The 17008-nt window shown below is 44.5% G+C and overlaps 1 protein-coding gene across 8 annotated transcripts in view; it reads right to left on the bottom strand.

The window, feature by feature from the left end:
- The window catches only part of Sh3kbp1 (SH3 domain containing kinase binding protein 1), a 352120-nt gene that overhangs the window by 278486 nt on the left and 56626 nt on the right, over positions 1 to 17008 (bottom strand). The window lies entirely within an intron of this gene.

Here is a 17008-nt window from a genome sequence, read left to right as displayed (position 1 = left end):
TGGCACATGTCCATCAATGGCAAACACGTGGCTTTGAAGACAGACTGCACAGTAAAAGGAACACAGTAATTCCTGGAAGGCACACAAAGTGGGAAAAATGGGTCCCCAAGTCTTCCTGCTTGACCTCACGAAAAGATTCCCGGAGACATTTAGGGAATGATGAAGAGCAAGGGGTACAGAGCCTGTTACCAAAAACGTGGACGGTCAGACTACCCACAAAACCCACAGTGTGGAATCCACGGTTCACTGGGACAAAGACAGCCCTAAGGCTTTCTTTGAAGCGGCCCCTGGCTCTCCACACATCACAACAATGAAACCCTCAGCCCCAGAGCAGAAGGCAAAATGATGGGTTCAATATTTGTGGTGATAATTCCAGCTCCTCCCTCATAGTCTTGACTTCTCCTGTCCATATTTGGACCCTGCTTTCCTTGGATGCGCTCTGCAAGACTTCACAGACATCAGCTAATGCTAGGCAGGTCAGCAAGCTAACCATTAAGTGCTGTCTTTTTTTTTTTTTAACCTCCATGCTTTCTGCTTTAAGCCAGTCTGGACAATCATAAGGAACTCCTCAACTCCTTTCTGAGGGGGTGGCTTGTAAGAGCTCTCATGTTCTTCTGGTCAAAGAGGAAACTCTTAGGATGCCAGAAAGCTCATCATTAACCATCTCCATCTGATCCTTACAGTGAAGTTTTTCAAGCTGCCATCATGCTCCTCCTCACCACCACCCCTGACAAACAAAGTTGACAGCTTTATTGCCAAATTGCCTAGTAGCTTCCTCCCCTCCCAGCCCCTCCCCCGCCCCACAAATACCTGCCTGTCTCCTTCCCAGAGTCTCTAATTCAATGGGTCTGGCACAGCCCTGGGAAACGGCTTTTTAAACTCCCCTGAGATCCCTGAGACTGGATTAGAAGGTCAGTAACCCTTTCCCAAGCCCAGACGCCATCAAAATATACATTTCACAAGATCCCAGGAAGGCACACTTCAAAGGTTGGGCAAATCAGGCTATCCCTTCATCTGACTATAGAATATGGTGGGATTTTGTTGCTTGCTCCTTCACAAGTGGTAGAACAGATCAAAAGGCACACTGCAGTGCCCTCTGGAACTTTTTTAAATTATTATTATTATTTTGTATTTATGCATGTTTTGCCTGCATGTATTTCTGTTCACCACATGTATACAGTGCCTGCAGAGGGCCAAAGAGGGCATCGTAACCCTTAGGACTGGAGTTTCCGACTGTTGTGAACCAATGTGTGGGTGCTGGGAATCAAACCTGGGTCTTCTGGAAGAGCAGTCAGTGCTCCTAACCACTGAGTCAGTCACCCGGGGCTCCACCATCGCTCCAGCTCCTCCCCCTGTGAACCCCTTTGTGTGTAGTGCTGGCTATGGAACCCAAGGCCGCTCAGATGCTAGGCAAGTACTCCAGCCCCGGCGATCTTGTCAACAAATGGCTGCGCTCAGTCCTGCTCCACCCCTTCCCACCCTCCCAGAAAATCTGACTGGTCCGGTGAAGTGTAAAGTGACAGCCTGTTTTTTCAATTAAAGTGATGCGTTTTTCCATTTGTGCTGGCGGCATCAACCCTTGCATTACTGTGCATGCCTAAAACCATTAGTCACATTCAAGTCCTAGACAGTCAAGGAAGACGAACCTGGAAAATCTTTCAGTATTAAGGTGCTTTATGTGGAACCAAAATATTCCAGGAGAAATACTTCTTGGAATTAATGAGAACTACTAATTGTATCCATTTATAAAAAAAAATCAATACACTTGAAGAAACGTTTTAAAAATTCATATGCTCATTTCTTTTCTTCAAGTAACATCATAGGGCATTTGCAGGAAGTTGTGGCTTCAGTCGAGATGCAGCTGTGTTTAAAAAAAAAAATCTCACAGCACCCTATTCAGAGCTCAGCCAAGATTCCCAGTAGGTTATCAGAACCTGATAGTTTTAGGTACCCCTAATGCTAATTGATTACCATCTGCTTTGGGGGTTGTCTTTTTAATGTAGTAGAGGCCACCCAGACTATGCTCTGCCATGATACAATTAGGGGTGAAAGCAGAGACTGGAGTTGAACTACCCACAGACTCAAATCCATAGCTAACATTGACAACGTGTGCTCCCCTGGACAAGGTGCTTCACTTCTCTGGTTCATGGCAAGCACTAAATAAAGGTTTACTATGTTTCCTCTCCTACCATGCAAGCTCATGAACCATCCAGAGATCTCAACTCTGCACCTGTCACTGTTCAGTCATCACTGTGGACTAGAAAGCATGCCACAAACATTGTATTTTCTTCTATGAATAATCTGTGATTACCAAACACCAGCTTTTGGTATAGAAAGAAAGATGTAAGAAAGTTCCTTCCTCCCCCCCACCACCACCTCACCCCCCCCCCCCCCCGACATAGTAGGAATGGAACCCAACACCTCACACATGCTAAGCACATGCTCCCTGAGCCAACACCTTACACATGCTAAGCACATGCTCCCTGAGCTATATTACCAGGCAATAGTCACCCCCCTCATCCAACATAACTAATTTCTTCTCCAATTGTAACCTTAATGTGATTATTTATAATATACCTATTTTATTCCCAGAAAATAACCACTAACCTAGAAAAGTATGACAAGTATCTAAGCAGGTAAAAACTGTTGTCCATAAAACAGCAAACCAGTACCAATTACTTAATAGATATTAAATTCACAAAAACTGAATTCCAGAATGCTCTGGGTAGGAAAATGTCAGGCGATGTTGTCTTCCCAGTCCCGGTACTATATAGTAATGTTGGTGACAGGAAGGCAGCAGAGGGGCTGTGATGTTGTCAACTATTTCAGCTGTCCACTTTCACCTATTCCCACGTTTTCAGGACAAATGAGCAAGTGCCACACTCTTGAACCTGTGCTTATTCAATCCATTGCCCAGGCAGCTCCAGTGGTCGATGCTTTGACAAAGACTTACTAACCACAGAATTCAACCCGATTTCTGCAGTTGGTTTTTGGTTTTCTCTTCCTCCGAGGCCTCTACTGTCCATTCTTCCAGCTGGATGTGCTGGTGAACACCTGTAACCTTAGCACTTGGGAGGGAAAGGCAGAAGAATCAGGGTTCAGGAGGTTCAAGGCTAGCTCAGCTATGTAACAGGCTCAACATCAATATGAGACTCTATCTCAAAAGGGGGTGGCAGCTGGAAAGATGGCTCAAAGGTTAAAAGCATAGACTGTTATTGCAAGGGACCCAAGTTTAGATCCTAGCACACGAGTCAGGAGGTTCACAACCACCTGCAACTCTAGCTCAAGAGGATTCCATGGACACCTGCACTCATATGCACATACCTACAAACATACAGAAATAATTAGAACTAAAATAAAATCTTTCGGAGGGGGGTTCCAGGCAGGGCTTCTCTGTGTAGCTCTGGCTGTGATGGAACTTATTCTGTAGACCAGGCTGGCCTCAAACTCACAGAGATCCACCTGCCTCTACCTCCCAAGTGCTGGAATTAAAGGTATGTGCCACCGACACCAGTCAAAATCTATTTTTCAAAAGCCCAACCTTCTACATAGTTCTTCCAGTTCAATCCTGGGAGGTTAGGCTAGCAGACTTCTAACGCTAAGGTGGATCCATAACAGAATGTCAATCTCTGTCAAGCCAGGTAAGCCCTCAGGCTTCAGTTCCCACCTGCAATGTTATGATAACCACTACCTAGGGCAGGGGGTAGATGGAAGGCTTCTTAGTTGAAGCAATGTAAACCCTTTACAATTATGGCAAGAGGCACTACCATTTTAATGGCTAAAGAATGTTTCTGCTCCCAACAGCCAGTTCCCATTCCCAGGTCCTGAGGTGGTGACAAAGGAGGTGGAGGTTATAATATACCCTCCTCCACGAAAAACGGAAGCAGAGAGGACGAATTCCTACATGCATTCCAACAAAGAGATTGAAGCAAACTGGAAAAAGCCACCCACTTTCTCCTCCCTAGGTGAGCCAGGACAGGGCCACAGATGCACTGAGGTTGCTCCTGCCAGCACTGTGCCCCTGACACCTGACTTCAAAAGCACTCCTGTCATACGAAAACTCCAACCCTGTTCATGCCTCACTACAACGCTTGCTCTCGTCCCCAAGTCGTTCTTAGCAGTGGCAGGTCCCTCTTCATCACTCACTTGCGTGGTCTAATAATATCACATCCCCTGCGAGACGAGTTCCTCCCCACTGATGCCTGGAGCCAGCTGAACGACACTCCACCAGCCACTCTGGACTTTTCCCTCTGACATTTCTTCACTGCATGTTTCAACTATAATTCTCTCTGGCTCGTCTGCAGTTATGCTCTCTGCCCTCTTTCTGCCTTTCAGCCAGGCCCTCAGACTTTGTTGTGCCTGTTCTAAAACTGGCGTCCCAAACAGCACCTGGCACCTGGGGACCTTGGAGGACACAGCTAGGTAATGCATGTGTGTACGGTTCAACAGCTCCAACAGCCACACTGGCTCTGCATCTGCTCTCAGGGACTGCTTCCATCCTTTAGACTCTATTTCTTCGCCATATTTTGAAATTTGGGGTTGAAAGTTGAGCATTTTGTGCAAAGTGGTAGATGTTGAGATCAACACACTCATGGCGTGGGGTGTTGTGTTACCCTAAACAGAAGCTGGGTGGCGTTGGGCTTTGAGACATGCTTGTGGGATGAAGAGGGCAGTCCTCAAATATTCTATGTGTCACCATCTGGCCTAGATGGAGGGCCTGTGTACGGTCTACAGCTGTTTGTGCTCCTCCTCCGGGGCTACAGCGTGACTCCCAGCCCATCCCCCAGAGGCCATGGCTCTCCCCAGCATCAGTCTATCTCTGCTTACAGCTCTGCTTCTTGCAGAGTAAAACTTTTTTAGGTGAGGTGGGGTGGTAGAGGAAGACGTGGGGGTTGGGAGAGTTCCCTTCAAGCAGCTGCAGTGGCGTTTCACCAGAGCCTTACACTGTGCCCTTCCTCTGCACAAATTAGCCTCTTTTTTTTTTCTCCTTAAGGGAGCAGAGTCTGGATTTCTCCGTGGCTCCTGAGCCAGCACAGTGAGCTTTCTGTGACTTTCCCCAGAACTCCTGACTCCAGGCGAGGCTCCTGCAGGAAAGTCTGTGAAGGGGTAGAGCCCCTCCCCCGGCCGCTGCCCCCAGGAGAAGCAGCCGGCCCACACTCAGCGCCAGCCATTTGTCATATTTTCTAGCTTACTCTTCCTACCTACTTCTCTGCATCTGGTGGCTTCTGCCCCTGCAGCCCATGCTCGAGTCTTCTCCTGTGTCTCAGAAAGCACCTGCTCCTCTCCAGATTGCAAAAATGGCTATTTGCTCTGTGAACTTAGTTCTCTTGTTAATTACCAGTCTGGTTTTTATTGAAGTGTGGGAGGGACATGTTTGCAGCTCTGTACATCTCTGAGCTGAAGCTGTAAGTCTACTTTATTTTTAAAAGAATCAAAAGTGTGTCAACAATGTGGTGGCAATTGGATAAAACTAGGCAGCAAATAGCTAGCTGTGGGCTACATTGTCACTCCCATGTATAGTTTAACAGTTCAGAACCATTTCATACTATGAAAGGATGGTGTGGGTGGCCATGGTAGACCGGAACATAAATACAATACTTGGGTCCTATTCAATAATTTAGAAAGATCACCTAAGCTACAAAACTAACCTGGACATTTTTTAAAAATTCTCTGTCTCTCTGTCTGTCTGTCTGTCTGTCTGTCTGTCTGTCTGTCTCTCTCTCTCTCTCTCTCTCTCTCTCTCTCTCTGTGTGTGTGTGTGTGTGTGTGTGTGTGTAAAGGTAAACAGGTGTCATGGCACCAGTGTGGAGGCCACAGGACAACTTCAGAAGCTGGTTCCCTGCTTCCGCCACGTGGGCCCCAGGGACTGAACCCCAGTCGGCATGCTTTTCACCCGCTGAGCGCCTGCCTCACTAGCTCCACAACCTACACTTTTGGCAACACCTCAGACCTCATTCTGAAGAGCAGAAACTGTCCAATACGCCATTACATTTTAGTGTCAAAGAAGTGAAAGAGGCCGAAATAGAAAAAAAATAATTTCTCAAAGAGAATACATTTATTTTCAAATGCACATGTTGAAAAATCAATAATATGAAAGTAGCACATGCTAGTTCGCTCTTCTCTGAACCAATATCTAAACATCATTGTTGATCTTCATAAAAGTTGAAAGTTAAAAATGAACCTACAGGCAGACCCTGGGTCAGCCACAAGTACCAGCTCCAGACTGCAATCCATTCTTTATACAGCACCTAGTAGCTACATAGTCTGAACCTCTGGGTCATCTCAGTCCTCTTCCCTACATTCTTCACTTACTGTACTCAGTAATAATATGGAATTGAAAGTGGCACCAGTTTGGTAAGATCTGTCTCCAGGAAAGAACTTTCTCTTTTACTTAAATAATTCACTAGCTCGGGCAATAGCAAATAAATCATCCGCTATTAAAAAAGTAGCACATTTAATAACTCCAAACCTACAAGTTAGTTTTAAGGATATCAATATTAAATTCAATTAAACTAGATAAATATTTAACATACTCATTCTGTGACCAAAGACCATTCTAGACTCTCTGGGAAGCAAAAGATGGCAAGAATCGCCTACAAATCCCTGCCATGGAGACCAAAAGGGGAAGGTTACAGAGTCAGGAGGAACTCAGTGCCTCCAGTCCATTCCTGAATGGCAAGCATGGCCTATGGTGAATTTCATTAAAGGGAGAATGACTTTGAACTGTGTTTACAATTTAATATCCACTTGTATATTCCAACTGAAATGGGGAAAAATGAACATAGTTTTGGGTAAACTGAATCCTCCCCCGTTCACCTTTCAGTATAATGAATGAAGGCAGGCCTAAGTTTGTCTGTAATGAAGTAATCCATAATCATCTACCAATGATGATCTGTGGCTTTAATTATCCTGTGTGGCCCTGGGAGATGCACTCTACGTGGATTTGCAATCAGGGCTGCCATTTAGATAGCAAGATCACACACTTCCCTGTGGCTTGTCAACTGTGATATGTTGATACAAGGGCTGTTTACAAATCAGCTGTATCTCTGCATTGCAGTTGCAACCCGCCTGAAATTGATTTCCTATCTAGCTTGAGGGCTGGGGACTGTGTGCAGCTTTGAGTTGGCAGCACCCTAGACTTGATTGTCACTTTAAAATATCTGTTAATGGAACCCATTCAAATTCAAGTTTTAAAATAAAAGGATGAGTTAAATTGAATAAAAAAGCATCCGAAGCTAAAAAAGGAGTGAGGTATATGGATTTTAACTACCACTGGCTGCAGAAGCTCACACCATAATTGCCTGGATTAAACGCACTAAAGAGATCTGCTGTAGTGTGACATTTTGAACTAAATAACAGGGCCGTCCCCGGAAGAAACAGGAATGCACGCAGAAAATGATGCTCCACATTTCAAACCACACAAAGCTGATGTCCTCCAATTCAAATTTTTCTGAGTTCATAATACCTGCCTCAAAAGCCTGATGTAATCGCCCATTTAACACAGAGGAGTGGAGATTCATATGGTAAGTGTATTTCTTACCGGCAAGCTGGCAATTACTGTAATTTCAAGATCAGGACGGAGGACTTAGAGATGGAGCACAGTTGTTTAGTACTTACCTAACATGTGCCAGGCTCAGCGTTCCATCCCTAGCACTGCCAAAAAAAATTTTAATCACAACTGAAAATATTGGGAAGAAAGAAAATGTGCACACACTCCTGACTTGTCAGCTGAGAAAAATGGTTAGAGATTGAATGGTGAGCGTGAGCCAGGCTATTCACCAGCAATTGCAGAGCAGCAGCTATCCACCTGGTTCCTTTCCCAGCGTGCCCATGAAGTTCCGATACAACACAGCAGGACTGTAAGTTTAGCAGCCATCACTTGATCATGTCTATGGTTTTAAACAACTGCCATGTGTCTTCTGCCCACCATCTGTCCGTGTTGATTTCAGACGTCATTTCTTTACTATGAACCGTATCTGGTCAGTCAGAAACTAAACCCCATGACACTGCAGATAATGAAATACCATCCAAACACACAGCCCAGCAAAAAAAAAAAAAAATGCTCACGTTTAACACTTCATCGGTTCCAATTATATTTTAGTGTAACCCTGACCATAATGTACATTTAGTAATTATTAAGAATGCCTTTTAAAATGTATTTTCTTCCACGGTGTATTTTTTCAAAACCTGACTCCGGATTTGAGGAGGCTCCCATCACACTGATGACAGCAAGCTGCAATCTGACATCCCAGCCCTTGACCATGGGTTGTTTACAGCCAGCGAAGTACTTCCTCTAGAGCTACAGCAGAAGCACCTGTGTGCAGCTGCTCTGCAGCCCAGCCACAGCTGGAATCAGAGCAAGAGCGCAGCCCTTACTGGTAACCAGTGAGCTGGGCAGCCTACACAAAAGAGAAGGTCCGTGTCAAGGGGACCTGGTGACAAGGTCGTCCCCACACACTGAGCAGGGGGTTCACACAGTTCCCTGTCCCCCCAGACCTCCATCCGGGACCACCTGCCTCCTGAACCTCTGGGCAGGATGTGGTTTGGCTTGAACAACTTCTCAGCTTCCAAACTCAGGCAAGCCCAATTGCTTTGTGTGCTCAGACTCCCAGGAGCGCATTAAACGCCCGCCCCCTTCTCTTTCTCTCTCAGTCTTCTGGAGAAAAACTTGGTCTTGAAGGGAAGTATAACAATAAAAGAAATGCCCCTGCCTTTGATAAGCAAAACAGGCAGCTCCAAGCAAAAAAGAACAGGCTGACTTCATCGCCCTCTTTCCACAAATCGTGTGGGGGGATGGGGAGAGACAGAGAGCTAGGGAGGACCAGGGAAGCAGGCTTTGTCCTTCCAGCATGCTGGGCCTCCCCACTGGAGAGACATCCACATCTGCAGCTGCACTCTCCCAGAAGTTCCCTTATAACCTCTCATCTCATCTGCCTCACCAGCACGAAGATGCTGAACTTTACTCCCAGGCTTCCGGGGAGATTGGGACATCTGTCATTTCAAATCCCCTTGTGACTGGAGAGACTACAGTGAAATCAAAAGTCTGCTTGGTAGCCCTGCAGCCATCGACACTGCCCACGTGTCCTACAGGACAGCTTGCACCTCCAGTGTGGGTCCCAGTTTTCGGTTTGTTTTCTTAGCTGTAGCCCTCAACTGTGCACGGAAATGGATAGGGGTAACCAGGGCTAGACAACGTTTACCACTTATTTTTTCCAGTCTTATGGATATATGATTGACAAATGAAAACTATGTAGGATGTACAATATGAAGATTTGATGCATAGATTATGAGATGCTTATTGGCATCGAGCTAATTGACAGATCTACCACTCCCACGTGGTAGAATGAAAGAAGTGACTCCAGAAAATTGTCTTTTAAGTTCCATAAGCAACACCCCAACATCTTAGAGCCAGGGTTGGTAGCACATACAAATAAAGAAATGTAACTTAAAGTTTTTAAAGAATATTCGACTGAGCTGGGCAGTGATGGCGCACACCTTTAATCCCAGCACTCAGGAGGTAAACATAGGCAGATCTCTGTGAGTTCATAGACCAGCCTGGTCTAGAGAGTGAGTTCGAGGACAGCCAGGGCTACACAAAGAAACCCTGTCTCTAAAGGGGGGGGGGCTTGACTGGATGTAGTAGCACATACATTAAATCCCAGCACTCAGGAGGCAGAGACAGGAGGATCCCTGTGTCTTCAAGGCCAGCCTGGTCTGCACAGTAAGTTTTAGGACAGCCAGGAGTGCACAGTGAGACTCTGTCTCAAAAAAATAAAAGCAACTACAAATGAAAATTTAGAAAATAGCAGCAAAAAATGGAAGTATAGAACTGCAAGAATAGTCAAATTTAAAAGCTAGTGGATAAGTTCAGTAATTGATTAGGTGTGACACCAGAAATAACCAACGAACTTGACAATGCATCAATAAAATGTCTTCAGTCTGAACAGCAGACAGAAAGTAGCCTCAGACATTCATGGACATAGACATTCATAGACAACATAAAAGTCTGTTTGTATCCTTATATTCCAGAAGAATAAGAGTATGGGAAGAGCAATTCAAACAAATAATGGGTGACAACTCACTAGATTTGGCAAAAGGTATAAACTTCCAGAATCACAAGCTGTGCAAAAATCTAAACAGGATAAACTCAAAGAAAATTTTGTCCAGAAATTTCACAATCAAACTCATAAAAATCAATGACAAAGAAAAAGCAAGTAAGATATTACTTATTAAGAAAGATTGGAGTGACAGTGGCTTTGTTGTATAAAACCACAGAGTTCAGTGGGGCGGGGAGATGGCTCCATAGGCAAAGTGTTTGCTGGGCAAACATGAGACCCTGAGTCTGGACCCCCAGCACCCATGCTGGAGCCGGGGTTGGCGGCATGCATCTCTGGCCCCGGTGCTGGCTGGTGAGGGGGACGGCAGTGGATGGAGGGAGCTTACTAAACAATGAGTCTAGCTGAAAGAGCCGGCTAGCTTCCACAGTGCTAGAAGTTGTTATGCATGTGACTAGAAGAGGAAAATAATCATCTTAGCCAACTGTGAGCCCTGCAAACTACACCAAATGACTTGACAGGGAAGTAACAAACTCCTTTTTGGTTGGATTTATCTCCTGTTCCACCAGATGAAACCCTTTATCAGGCCAAGAACCTACGGCTAGACATGCCATCGGCTCTAGGGGCGAACCTGCTAAAATCCGCTAAATGGATATAACATAAAATGACTCCTAATCCCTTATTGCTAACAATAGAACATATATACAGCAACCCCTCCTCCCAGGGCTCAGCAATCATTGCAGAAGAGGTGGGTGGAAAGAGGATGAGCCACAGGTGGTGAATGACTACAGGGACAGTGTCTTCTGGATACATCCACAGCACTGTGTTAGCATGTACAATACCCAGCAATGGAGAGGGGAGGTGGGCGTGAACTCCTGTCCCTAGCTGAGGAGTTATTAGAAATCAGAGGGACACTGTATAATGTAAGGTCATGACAGCTCCAAGGTGTGGTTGAAGAGAAAGTTTTTATTATAGATAAAGGGAGGAACAAGGGAGGAACAGCCAGAGAGAAAAAAGTAGACTGAACATGACCAGCAGATGCCGGGCAACAATGGCGCACGTCTTTGATCCAGGACAGGCTCCAAAACTACACGGAGAAACCCTGTCTTGAAAAACAAAAACAACAACAACAACAAACCCATGACCAGCAGAATGGAGCAGGCCATGAGAGAGGAACAAGAGAGGAAGAGAAGACAAGAGAGAGAGAGAGAGAGAGAGAGAGAGAGAGAGAGAGAGAGAGAGAGAGAGAGAAAGAGAGGGGGCCAAGAGGACCAAGCAGAGCAAGAGAAAGAAAGCCTGGCCAAAATGGCAAGGGTCTACAGGAATGAGGAGCCGGGGAAGGGAAGCCCATGAGCTGGAGAGGTTTAGGGGAAGGGAAGGGGTAAAAAGAGCTCAGAGGAGCTAAGACGCCAGCATGCACTCCGTAACAGGTATTTCCCAGCTGAGAAATCCTGGAGGGCAGCATGTGCTTTGGTACGCTAATAGGCATCAGTTAGCCATTTGTCCCCAGGTTCTTTTGGACTTGACAGTTTCAGTTTTCACTAAGAAATAGCTGAATAATGATAAAGACTTGATTCCCCAAGAACAACTACCGATCCCATATGTGTATATATACACAAAAAAGCTCTAGAAACGGTAGGAGGGGCGAGGGATAAAAGAGGATAGTGGAAAATATAATCAAAACTATGAGCAAAGCACATTTTATGTAAATAATTTTTATATACAATGAATTTTGAAATTAAAAATGGAGCTTCACAATGCAATAGATTCCTGATTTATGGTGGTTCACCTTATAATTTTGATATGACAGGAAGCCATGCGGGTGGCGCACGCCTTTAATCTCAGCACTCAGGAGGCAGAGGCAGGCGGTTCTCTGTGAGTTCAAGGCCAGCCTGGTGTACAGAGCGAGTTCCAGGATAGCCAGGGCTATACAGAGAAACTGTCTTGAAAAATCAAATAACAAAAAAAATGAAAAGAAAAAGAAAACAATATGAATTCAGCTGAAAGTGTATTTCCGATCTTGGGGTTTGATCTTTTGCTGAGTGACGTGCAGCAGAATACTCTGTCACAAGGGTGAGCAGTGGCAGTGAGCCACGGCTCTCAGTCAGACACATGATCAGGAGGGTAAACAATTGATAGTCTTCAGTACACTTGGTTACTGATGTTTTATAAGTCAAGTAGATTAAATGTATTTTTGACTTACGATAATTTCACTTTATGAGGTATTTATTAGGAAATGAGTCAGTGAGCAAATTCAGATAGGATGAGCTGGGAAGTGGTGGCGCACGCCTTTAGTCCCAGCACTGGGGAGGCAGAGGCAGGCGGATCTCTGTGAGTTCGAGGCCAGCCTGGTCTACAGAGTGAGTTCCAGGAAAGGCACAAAACTACACAGAGAAACCCTGTCTCGAAAAACCAAAAAAAAAAAAAAAAAAAAAAAAGATAGGATGAAATGAAACACAGACAAGTTAACAATTACAGATGGAAACTTTAGTATCACTTTTCTCAGTACTTGACAGAAGTACTGTGTGGGAAAGCAGTGTAGATTCAGAACTAAACAACACGATCAACCCAAAGGTTCCAGCTCGTTTTTTATAGACTACTCCACCCTTATACAGCATAGCATACATTCCTTTAAAGTATTTATAGACCTTACCTTGTATAATAATAATAATAATAATAATAAATGAGCTAACCTCAACCTGTCTAAAAGACTTGAAATCATACAGAGTATATATCTGGTCATAATACAATCAATCTGAAAGTCAACAACCAAAGACACCAGAAAAGTCTCAAAACCCTTAGAAATCAAATAACACATTTCTAGATAATTGGTGTTCAGCAATGAGAAGGCTGCTTCTCTTACCTGTCACCTCCCTGACTTGTGATGTAGGACAACTTAGAAGGCCGTTTGGTTTACACTAGTCAGTTCACACACTAGCCACTAAGGCCAATATTAAGGCCCTCTGAGATCCCGGGAAAGATCTTGGTGTTTTGAAGGCTGGGTGCTGTCAGCCATCAGAAGCTGCAGTGGAGTCAGGGGTAGCAGAGGTCTCCTTGGCGGCCTTTCATCTTTAGAAGTGAAAGGGCAGACTCGTAGGGTACTATAGATAGAGCTGGGATGTCCACCAGTCCCAGACACTCTAATAGCCAAGGAGTTCCTGATCAAAGACAGTCTTGTAGAAAAGGGGAGATACTGGTACAAAATAAATTCTAGAGACCCAAAGTATAGCATGGTGACGCTAATAACAATGTATTGTATAGTACTTGAAACCTGAGGGCTGCCATGGGTTTCCCCATGGCACTCAGTGACAAGAGTCAGAGAACCTCCCCTCAGATCAATTGCTATCCATTTTTAAACAGCATCCATTTGCTATCTGGGAGTTCTGGAGGTCAGAAATGCTAGTAGGCTCCACTCCAGGTCACACACAGCCATTTTAAACTGCCAACCAGGCTGAACTTTTATTTGGAGGCTTGAGGAATGCATTGCCAAACTCTCTTGGGTTTTTTGTAGGATCTAGTTTCTGTGACTGTACGTCTGAAGCCTTCATTTCCTCTGTGACTAAAGTCTGTTCCTGCTCTACAGGTTGCTGCTGCGCTCCTCACGTGACCCCCTTCTTCATGGAGTCTGCCTTCCTCTCCGTCATGTAGTAGGGCCACCTGATGACCTCCCATTTCAGGTCAGCTGTGCCATATTCGGTACAACACGATTGATCGCAAGTGATCACATTTCACAGTCACAGGTTGTCAGGATTTGGGGGAGAACCTTGGGGGGTCATTTCCAGACATGTGCTTACCTTACTACCCCTGAGTAAGGAATAGAAGAAAATTAAGGATTTGATCCAGAGATTCTACCATTTGACTGGATTCATTCTACTGGACTTAAAGAGAGAATTTATTTACATGTTGCTATGATCTTTATGTAGTATAGACTTTTTTAAAACAATATCCACACTGATTATGCCAACCACTCATAAAGCTACTTTATAATATACAATATATATTTTATGTATATATATAGAGAGAGGATACTTTAGAAACAACTTAATGATATTTTCAAATCAGCTACCAATTCATGTTCTTGATAAGAGATATAGATATAAATGATGGTGCTGCCCTACCAGAGCCACAGAATAAAACAAATGACCAAGCTTTACTAAGTAGCAGAACCATCTGAGCTGTTTCATTTTGAGACATAGCCCAAACTGGCCTTGAAATTCAACTCACTACACAGTGGAGGATGATCTTGAACTCCTGATGCCTCTGGCTCCACCTCCCGAGTGCTGGGATTACCAATGTGAACCACTACATAACCTGGCTTTAAAACAAACCTTTGGAAAAAGTATTCGAAGTCTCTTATCCCAACTCCTCCCTCCACCCCAAAATTCTGACAAGGCAGCATGCCTATACAGCACAGCCAAGTAAGAGCCTGCTGGCTGGAGTCCTCGGCTGGAGCCCCACACTCAAGAGCTTTAATAGCCAGCAACGGTCACAGCAACATCCTAGACGGTTTACATTGTTATCTGCTAGGAAGCTGGGGGTTAAAGCACGTGCTCTAGAAGCTCGTTTCTAAGCTAGGATGTGATAATCTTGTCATTAAGGAAGTAAGATTCTATTATACACAATCAACTCAGTGAGGGGACTACAATTCACTAAGGTCACAGGGCTCCCCGAGTCACAAGATGCACCCCACTTCCTGTACTGTAACAGTTAGAGCCCAAGATTTCAATGATATGGGCCCTTGCACACCACACATGTGGCCTTAGTTACTCCAGACCCGACCGACTCGGATGCCACTGTGAGAAAAGTTACACCAACAGTTCCAGTTCTTGGACTCAGGATTTTTTTTGAAAATTAACTATGTGTTTAATGGTGAAAAGATCATTTGAGTTGGGAGGGCTTGCTGTTGACGGGTCCTAAGGGCAGATCCTAAGTGCTGAAAAATGACACGCTAGCATACTAATTAATAAAAATGAAATGTTTTCTCTAATTGCCTTACTTTGCAAGCCCATGAGTAGATAAAAGCTGCCTAGTTACTGTTGTGGCTTGTCTTAAGACAGGGTCTCACTATGTAGTTCTAGCTGTCCTGGAACTCACTATGTAGACCAGGTTGGCCTCGAACTCATAGACGCACCAGCTTCTGCTTCTTTAGTGCTGGGATTAAAGGTGTGCACCACTACACAAGGCCAAGGCTGTTTTTTTTTAAGGTTTGATATCTGATTTGATTCCTTTTGGTAAGACATCTGGAGGAAGCATAATGCAGCAGGTGGTAAAGACATAGAGGAATAACATCAGCCATCTAGACAATGCTATCAGATTGGTGGCTCAGGTTCTGAAGCCAGCTGTCTGGATTCCAGAGTTCTCCCTGTTCCCTACTAGTTCCTGCAGCTGCAGATAAGTCCCTTAATGTTGATACACCTTGTTGCCTTTTCTGAGCATTTTTTTTTTCTAAATCAAAGCAGTACCTATGTCAGAGGATGGTACAATTTCATGAAACCCTGAAATAATGCACATGGAGGGTTCAGCCTCTTTCCTGCCTGGCAAACAGTAAGTGCCCATTACATTATGACCACTGCACTCAGATTATGTATGTGATGCTAGGCAGCCAGTAAACCTTAAGTAGAATGCAGCCATTATAATTCCACAAAGTAAGCTAGCAAGTGGGGCCTAAAAAGGGTTCATCTAGCATGTTCAAATAGTTGCTTAATGAATAAACTCGGAAACTTCTCAAGTGACATTTTAATCAGAAACACCTCTGTCAATCATCTTTGCAGAATAATGTCTAACATGCTCTCCATTTTTCCTTGTGGGAGAAGTTATATTTGTGGCAATATGGCACTCTGCTCAGTGTGTCTTCATTATGCTCATACCCCTTGGTGTCTAACCACTAGCTAGAGTCCTCTCTAGCAGACACCCAGTAAATGTCTACGCCAAGACTTCAGCAGACCCTCATGTACCCAGGCACTTCACCGTGAAATGTGAGCACACAGAGACATTTGCAGGGCTGGTTGTTGAGCCCAATGGTAGAGCGCTTGCCTGGCCCGAGTGAGACTGGATTCCATCCTCAGTACTGAAGATGAAAGGCAAGAAGAAGCTCTGCCCATAATGACACGCACCTGCAGAATCCCCTGCTGCTCTCTGAAAAGCAACGGGGATCTTGAAAATAACCATTGTTATAAATCACAAAATAAATAGCCTTTGGGTATGAAGTATAAAGAAAAGCAAACATTTTGTAAAGGGAAATCCAAGAATGATGCTCAGTATAAAAGAGCAATGTGGAAATGTCTACTTCATGCCACTGTTGAAGTAGATTCCTGCGTCTTTCCTAAATCAAGAACAGCAGAAAAACTCTGAGGTTTCTCTCAAAGTGACACAAATATGTAGAATATTGGCTCTTTGCCTCATTTAGGGACGGCATTGGCCAATCTCTATACAAATACAAAAAAGAAGGTTCTGAATATGCCAAAGACAGATTTCAAACACCCAGCAAGGGAGAACTAAGGAGTTGGGAAATCGAGCTGAGAACTGTTATACTTAGCAGGCATAGACTACAAACTTCAAGTGAACACACTTCAGCTTTCAACAATGGAGCAGGCGGCATGTACAGTGACTTCCATGGAAGGCACACAGAGCCAGGCCAAGAAAACAGCTCACTTCCTCACACAGTATCAGATGCATAGCGAGATCAACAACCATATTCTTTTAACCCCTACCGCAGCTTCCTGCTTTCTGCTTGTGAACTACAAAATGTCTCAGGCCTCAGGCCTGCTTCGCTTTGCCATATGCTACCTGGGAATCCATATCAAGAGACTCCAGACATGCTCAAAGCACAGTGTTGTGTGCATCTCAGAGTAAGGTTTTTAAAGGATGATATCGGTAATTCAATCCAAAGAAAGAGCCCACATCTGCCTGTAATAGCAGTTACCCTCTGTTTGATGTGGTAGTTTGAGGTCTCA

The sequence above is a fragment of the Peromyscus maniculatus genome, chromosome X (genome assembly GCF_049852395.1).
Source record: "Peromyscus maniculatus bairdii isolate BWxNUB_F1_BW_parent chromosome X, HU_Pman_BW_mat_3.1, whole genome shotgun sequence".
Taxonomy (NCBI): domain Eukaryota; kingdom Metazoa; phylum Chordata; class Mammalia; order Rodentia; family Cricetidae; genus Peromyscus; species Peromyscus maniculatus.
Note: the sequence above shows the minus strand (reverse complement) of the source record. Positions and strands in the feature narration are given on the sequence as shown.